This window comes from Pterocles gutturalis, unplaced genomic scaffold (assembly GCF_000699245.1).
Source record: "Pterocles gutturalis isolate BGI_N339 unplaced genomic scaffold, ASM69924v1 scaffold24769, whole genome shotgun sequence".
Classification (NCBI taxonomy): Eukaryota; Metazoa; Chordata; class Aves; order Pterocliformes; family Pteroclidae; genus Pterocles; species Pterocles gutturalis.
In genome coordinates this window covers 6,849-15,054 of record NW_010128896.1, presented here as the reverse complement: position 1 = coordinate 15,054, position 8,206 = coordinate 6,849, and positions in this window count along the sequence as shown.

Here is an 8,206-nt window from a genome sequence, read left to right as displayed (position 1 = left end):
AAATAACTTTACAGCAACTCACCCCTTTTTTTTGCAGAGAGAAGCACCCTGTCTATGCTTGTACAACCGGTTACCAGGCTGCAACCAACAGTCTGTAAGTTCACAGCTTCCCTTGTTGCTTTGAGTCCATTCCTGTTCCAGGATGGGTGGACCCTTTGCTGTAGACTTTCGACCCGTTGAGAGCTAGAAGGGCATCAATCAGCCTTGATGCAAGAGCACTGAACATCAAGGCCTGAGTACAGAAAGCTGCATTTTGCCTATGCCTCTGACTCTGCTGCACCAAAGTCTTTCCTCCAGCACCTGTAGAAATTTCTTCCACCACTCAGAAAGGAGTTAAAAAAGCAGATTGATTGTGTTTCTGATCTGAATGTGTTCTTCTTCCACTGCAACTTCTACCATCAATCCCTCTCGTGTATTTCTCTACTAGTTTGCAGATTTTTTTTTCCTTGAACAAATGCTGACTAGTTTTTATTCTTTGTTCCCTTAGCACCTTGTATCTGTGGGCAGAAGTCTGCTGGTTCAAGCATGAACCCCAGAAATGGCATCTATCACAATAAGGAATTTTACTGATGTGGCAAAGCTCACGACTTCTTCTGCTCCTCAAGATGTTGCCAGCGCAGGGACCTGTAGTCGCAGGGATTTATAATGTACCTGCTTGCTCTCTCTGCCCAAACTGCAGCACCATCCATCAGCACATTTTAAGCTCTAACATGCCACAGTAATCTGCATCTCTGTGACCTTGACCCTGATTGCTGAAATTAGCTTTACAGATGGTTAAGCTCAAAAGCTTCTCCATAGCTTCCGCCAATGCTGGCTGGACAAGGGAGCACGGTGAGAGCATGTCCCAGCACATAGCCATGAAGCCCATACTAGCTTTTAGTTATCTTCCAGGAGCAACTCATTAACTGCAAGTTATGATGCTTAGCATCTTCAGGAGCAGTTGCTGTTTAATGCCTTTCTTTTAAGTCCAGTGGAAGATGAAAGCTGTGTCCCAGATTTCAGCTCCATTCAGAATAAGTGGGAGCACATATGAGCTGAGATGTAAAACATATCCATTTTGGCTAACTTTCTACAGCATTTCTTCATCATTTCACCTCTGATATTTAATCTTCTAAATGCTATTCACTGCCTTGGTTGTCCCTGGGGTGACTGCTCTTGCAGATGCGTTGGTGTTTGGTTCACTCTTGAACTGACATTTAAAGTAGTTAGGAGACAGCCAGCTGTAAAAGACTAAAATTGAGGTCTCCCTCTCTTTATCCTTCTTGTCTCACCTCTCATTTGTGGTGCCTTGCTAGTAACTTCAAGTTGTCTTCTTTCCGCTTTGTGTTCAGGGCTGCACATGATCTTTTACTGGTCCAACTGCATTACCACGCGAGTCTGTAGTTTGGCCCATAGCACTGCAGCTTTTGTCCCATTGAAAATGTTGTATAGAAATAAGAGGAGAATCTTGTGACTTTAGGCTTGTTGTGAAAAGAAGTCTAAAGTTAATAAAACTAAACCCAAAGGCAATAAAATAAGCCTAATAAAAAATGATAAGAACAAGTTCAAGAGTAAATGAACTCTGACAGAGAACCAGGGTCTATGACCTGGCAAAGACTGTAATGTTTACGTGACTTGTGGCCCATACTTTGGTTACTGTAAACTTCTCTGAAACATTTTTCTTTGTTATCCTGCACATTTCTGGTCATATTCATCTTGCATAACTGTGGAGATAAAAAAAGAAAAATACTTCCCAGAGAACTGTAAGTGTCTATTTTATGCAAAATAAATTGCCAACTGGGGGACTCTTTTGCCCCACCAACTGTAGTATGCTACTGATATTGGAAGATATTAATCCCACCCATCAGACAGTAAAAAATAGTGATGATTCCCTGCCTGCCACCCATTCCTTATTGTGTTCCTTTTGAGGACTGGCCTCACTAACAAGTCAGCAAAGCTAAACATGAATGAAAGATTGTAAGAGAGAGTGCTGTAATCATTAAAAATTGGAAGTTTTATTCACCAATATTTTCAGTGATTTCTAGAAGGATGAGATGGGTGAGCCACAAACAACAACCTTATGGGGCAAGATGTTCTACTTTCTGCTCTCCACACCCAGAATATAAGTCCTTAGTATCCTCACCGTGCTGACATCTCATCATAAGTGCTTACAGCTTTTATCACTGAAGCTCCCTAAGAACTGAAAAACCAGCAGTGGCAGGCAGTTAGCTCTCTACCTCGTGCCTCCATTGCTGTGCAGTCCTTTTCCCATCTGCCTTGAGGGAGAACAGAACTGAATCCAGATCTTCACATCCCCTGTGTGTCTGTGACAGTGGTCCTGCTGGGGAAATGGAGGTATAGTTTGCTGCGATTTGAAGAAACAATGCCTGTGGTGTCTGAGGATTTGTTCAAAGCATCTAGTTTGCTGCAGATGGTGAGATGCATGCAAATGCAGTTAGCAAGCACTTTTGTTACTGGATTCTCTGAATAACTAATGCTTTCTCCGTTGCTTTTACTGATCTGATGTCCCTGCCTATTTTGAGACTTTCAGTTTTGTTTTACACCTCAGTAAGCCCCAAAGGACATACTGACGCTAACGTAAATGTCATACAAACTGTCTGTCAGACTCTCCTGATCTGCCGGATAGGCAGTTTTACATAGCAATAATACATGGCATCTCTGGGCAGGGACAATGTGCACTGTTGGCTTTGGAGGATGGAGAGTCCTGTTCCTTGCATTAAGGAACTCAATAGTGCCAACCCATTTAGCTTTCAAAATAAAAGGCTATAAGGCTTCACTCAGAGAGAAGGCTAAAACCACCTGTGTCTAAGTAGACTGCGGTGTCTCTCCGCAACCCTAGGAAATCTACCTGGCTCTCAAAGGATGACAGCATTTAAGATTTGCTTTGACCCATAGCATCAGCTAACGCAAGCAACTGCCTACTTACCCCATGGCTGGTGTGAATCATATTCTTGGGAACTCAGGTAGGTTCATCTGCTAAAAATATAGACCTCTGCTGTCTGGCCAAGTCCAGGCTTCCTAGCCCCCCAAAACTCCCTTTGGAGGTAGTCAGTATCATCTGTGGAGTTTAGGGAGGCTGGTCCTACAGCAGACATCTACAATAGGTGATGACTTGCATGTATTAAGTGCCTGGCTTTCCTTCACTAACTCTTTTTAGGGAGCCTCTGCTGACTGGTTCTGTGGGAGGCTCTGTGCTGGAGTCACACAGTGGTCACTCTGAGAGCCGCGGGTCTCACACCTTCCTGGCAGGTATGGTCCTGCTATGGGACCCTCAAACCAAGATGCAGCAATATTCAGTCTTCTTCATACATCTTCAGCATTTCGTGGAGTGATGGTGTCTGTTTAGAAGTCCTGTAAATCATCAGATTTAAGATCTGTTGAGCAGTCTTAAGTCACGTTTGTCTTCATTTCCCATAGGGACATGTGATAGTTATGTGTGAAATACATCCTGTGATTACAAGTACAGTACGTTTCTGCAAACTTGGGTTTATACAGATAAGACATCAGTGCTTCAAGTGGGTCTTCTTAGAAGATACTTGTGGTTAATGCTAGAGAATAGGTGCCAATTTAAAAATGAACCAATTATTAGCAGATTTTTAAAAAAATATATACTTTGCTTAGTGAGAAAGGTAATGGTGAGAGCAAAAATGAACACAATCTGCTCTAATTATGTAAGAATGGATTTGAAAGATTCTGTGCTACTTGATTTGTAGGCTGGGAAGAACTTGAGATAGTCACAGCAACTTTAAATATAGACTAGAGCCTTAAGTTTGAGTATGTGAGGCATGAAGAAGGAGCTTTGGCACGGGCCACATGAAAGATGAGAACACCCAGAACTGTCAGAAAAAGAAGAAAAAATAAAAGTGTGAACAAGAAAAATATTCTGCATGGTATCGAAACATCTGGGTTAGCACTTAAAGAAAAACCATTTAGTTCTTTCTCTTCTTTCTGCTTTCCTAATCAGTACTAAATCACTTGGTTAAATGAACCATCCTTTTAAAGATATGGCCTTTAAGGTCTTTGGGCTCTTCAATCGTAATCAGCAGGAGTATAGTTTTTTTGTGGGAAGGTCGTAAGTTTCAGCCTCTGGCAACTGCAGACTGTAATCTACAGCATATTGAAGTCAAGTGTTCAGACACTGGCTGGATTTACAGTAAATGCCCAGGCACATTCCACAACTCAAGAGTGTTTTTTGGACCCCCTGTTCAGTGCTAAGTCCTTTTTTCTTTTTTTTTTTTTTTTCATAAGCCTCTGTGTGTGTGTGTACATATACATATGTAAAAATATACAGGAACATTCTGTCATATGACATCAAAAGTAAATGTAACATAATTTGGCTCTTCTAAAGTTACTAGGGACTAGCACTGTCAATCAAAAAGTGTTTCTTGGTTAGGTGGTCTCAGTTCTAGCAAATGAGCTGCCTTCAAGTTGCTGATAGGTTGAGGAAAGCTACTTTCTCTGCATTATGAAATATTTGAATTTGCTATTTCATTTTTGTAATGCTGGAAGTATGTAGGATGTTGTGTAGAGAAGCTCAACTATGAACAAGTTGCCTGGTCTAGAACTATTCACGGAATGAGCCATCACAGCTGCAGGAACAGACCCCTGTGTTGAAGGGGACAACCTGACAGTATGAGCAAGAGGGAGGCATAAACCCAGCCTGATTTGTAGTCCCAAACTAGCAATCCCAATCAGCTGAATCCCAGAATTTTGAGGCTATCCAGGCAAAGATCATATTATATTTGCTATGTTTCTTTATGCTTTCCCCAGATTTCCCTACCAGTCAGTATGTTGGGTTAGATGAACCTTTGTTCTGGTCCACTAATTAACTCTTGTGATCCTATATGCTCTTCCATGGTGTCCTGTAAGATCCTCAGCACAAAAAGTGAGGGAAGCATCTGTGCCTGTAGAGAGGCGTCAGAGTGCTTACCGTGTGTGCTGATTAATGACATTTATAACACTGTTTCCCTACTTTGAAGAAGGGAAGTTTTCTAGCTGTCATGGACAAAGTCCAAGAAGAAGGAGATTAGCTGGGACAGAGCAGGAAGGGGGCCCCTGTCAGTATGTAAGTGCAGATACAGGCCTGGAGACCAGAGCTGGGGGGTTCCAGTTAAAGAAAGACATTTTTCGAGTTTTTTGTTGGCAGAAAGTAAAATAAACCCCAAGATCTCCAAGGTGCATAGCACAAGGGGAATAGTTGGGCACTGATGTGCAACATTTCATAAGCAAGATCAATGGCACTCAGATGGTTCACCCTTTTCCTGGTGGACATTTACGTGACTGAAGGTGAAGTGGATTAGCCATTGTATGAGAAATCCAGAGATTTCTGCTTTGGAACATGCGAGGGAAGGGAATAGCCTGGGGCAGGTTCATGGCAGATATGCAACCTGCTTCCCTCAGACTAAGGGGGAACATTTTGAGTCTGGATTTCCCAAATCCCCTGTAAGTGTGGAACAGGTTTGCTCAAGTTTTTCTTGAAAGGATGGGCTTTGGCGGCACAGCCCAGCAGAGCACGCGTCACAATAGGACACAGCAAACCTACTTAGGCACCTAACTCCTGAATGAGGCATGGGTTAAGCCTTTGCTCTTTCATTTGTGTATTTTATCACAGGACTCCCATGCAGTGAGTTGGCTTTTCGAACATGCTATCTGGGTGTCTAAGAGGGCAGTGGCAAGGCAGTCAAGCCAATGAAAGTGAAGATTTCTACCTTTCTGGTCCCCCTCCTACCTCCAGTGATTGTGTGGGGACACTATTTAGGGAGATCATCTGGCAAAACCCAAGCAATCCTGCCCTCCAGCCCCCTGGTTACCTACAGCTATTTGTTTTGTTATGTTTTTCATCGGGCTGGTTTCCAGCCAGCCTCCCTCATCAGGGGCATCGCACGGTGACGTGAGTGCCAACGCTGGTGCAAAGGGAGAGACCCAGGAGATGGTGGAGGGGGACTGTCACAGCAAGCTTGGATACTCTGAGCTACAGTACCTCACAGCATGCCTGAATATAAATATACAAAAGGCATCAGAATCAGTAAATAATCTGCATGCCATCTGTCATGTGGTGTTTGGCAGTGAGAATAAGGCCAGTGCTGTGGATAGCCTTACACACTTCAGCCTGATCAGGATCCTCATGCTCATCTGGCAGCACCGTGTTGCAGAAGTGACCCCTCTGACTTCGGTGGAAATACTCGTATCATTCATCTGAACTAAAGGCTCAGAGAGAGGGGAAATCCGCGGCAGCACAGGGCTGGCAGAGTCTGCTCCCGGTTCAGCCCAGCCCACTCTGCTGAGACTCTCTCTCAGCTGTAATAGATTCAAAGGAAACAGATAGCCATTTCTTTTTGTTCACCCACAAAGCAAGTCCTAGCAGTGCCTTGGGCAAAGGTAAGACAATGTGGGGATTACGGCTATCTAGGTCACAGAGCAGTGTGCTTTCTGGGAAGAAATGCTGCAGGGTGGCAAAAATACTTCTCTGTGTGCTCAGGCAGAGGGAGCATTAACACCAGCATTGCATGATGAGGGAAGAGCATACAGGTGAGTCAGTGGCTGTTTTAAAGCGACGGATTGTGCTTTTCAGACCTCCTAGCCCCCAACTTTTCTATCCAGCAAATGATCCTGGATTTCAGTAGTCTGTATTTAAATGCAAAGAATACTTTGCTCTTATTCACTTTGTTTTAAATACATATGAACACAAGAAGCTGTGGGGACGACAGGTATACAGGACAGCAGCAATTGTACTGTACTTAAGAAGGTAACTGTGTGGTCAGGGCTGCGTATGCTGGAAACAATCTTCAGAGATCCCAAAATCTGCACACAAACTTCTGCAAGTGGCTCCTTCTTTCCTTTTCTTTTCCCCATGTTGGGGGTGAAGACACCGAGGGGCCAAAAGAAATTCTCAGTCAAATCCCACTGGGTCTCAAGGGCTGCACACAGCTCTGCTCTTAGCACAGCACCACACCAGAACTAAAAGAAGCAAAGCAGCCCCCAGAGCCCACTGCATAAACAGCCTTAACCAAAGCCTGCAGCCCAGCTCAGCCCTTTTAAAATATTTTGGGGGTGATGTCAGCACCTAGGTTGCCAATGCACTTGTTGCTCTCCTCCCTCAGCCTACTTTAGTTCCCACAGGGGGCTGGGGCATCCAGACCGAGTGGGAGATAGGCAGAAGCTTGGAGGGAAATAATATCTGCAGTGACCCAAAGTCCAGAGGCAAGTTGGTTTTTTTTACCTCCTCAAGGTAAAAAACTTGGCTTACTCATTAGGTCAGATTTTCTCTTGTCCAAGGACATAGGACGCTGTCAAAACTTGGGAATGTAGGAATTTGTTAACTGCATGCACTGGTCTTTTAATATTTAATCTGCAAACTAAAGCAGTTTCTATTTAAACTCTTTGTCTTCATGCTGGTATGGTCCCATGGCTTCTCTTGTTTGCACCATAGATGTTACAGCCTAATCTGGCTTCTCTGCTAAGATTTTGGTTGCATGGCTGAAATTCTTTGTCTAGAGCTTATGTCTCATTTGTTTAAAGGTTTTTAATTTTATTTATATGGCATACCGATGGGATTAGTGCATGATACTAATGATAAATTATTCTCATTTTGCTGCATGAACTCCAAGAACATATAAAATTCAGAACTCGCTGTGATAAAGTAAATAGAAACAATAACCAACAGAAAAGTTTTTGAATACCACTTGAATGGGATTTCTGAAGTAGCAGCTTGAAAGTGCAGGAAAGTCAGAAGGTTCTTGAGAAAATGTTATTTCATCTGTAGGATTAACTCACAAAATTTATTAAGTTCTTTAGAAATGCAAATGTCTAACCTAAGGTTTCCCTTGTACTCTTAGTGGTAAAATAAATCACAGAATGTGATAATAATTCAGTTTTATTAGTCTCTATAAGAGAACAATTTGTACCTAGTTTATTTTAAAAATTAAATTATGCAAACAAATGTAAGAATTTAGAGACGTCTGACCAGTAGTATATTTACAATGTTTATCTGTTGAAAGTATTTATTTGAAAATGCTTGTACAAACCAGCGCTAATTTCCAAGGACTGTTCACCCCTGGACAGTGTATTTTGGGGAGACACTGAGAATGCTCCTTGTCAAATGCTAGAAATCAAAGAAGGTGATAAGCTGCCTGAGGTAGCTTTTACTTTTTAGCGTCCCCAGTGCTTACTAACTTCTAGCCACTGAAACAACATTTATTTACACCAA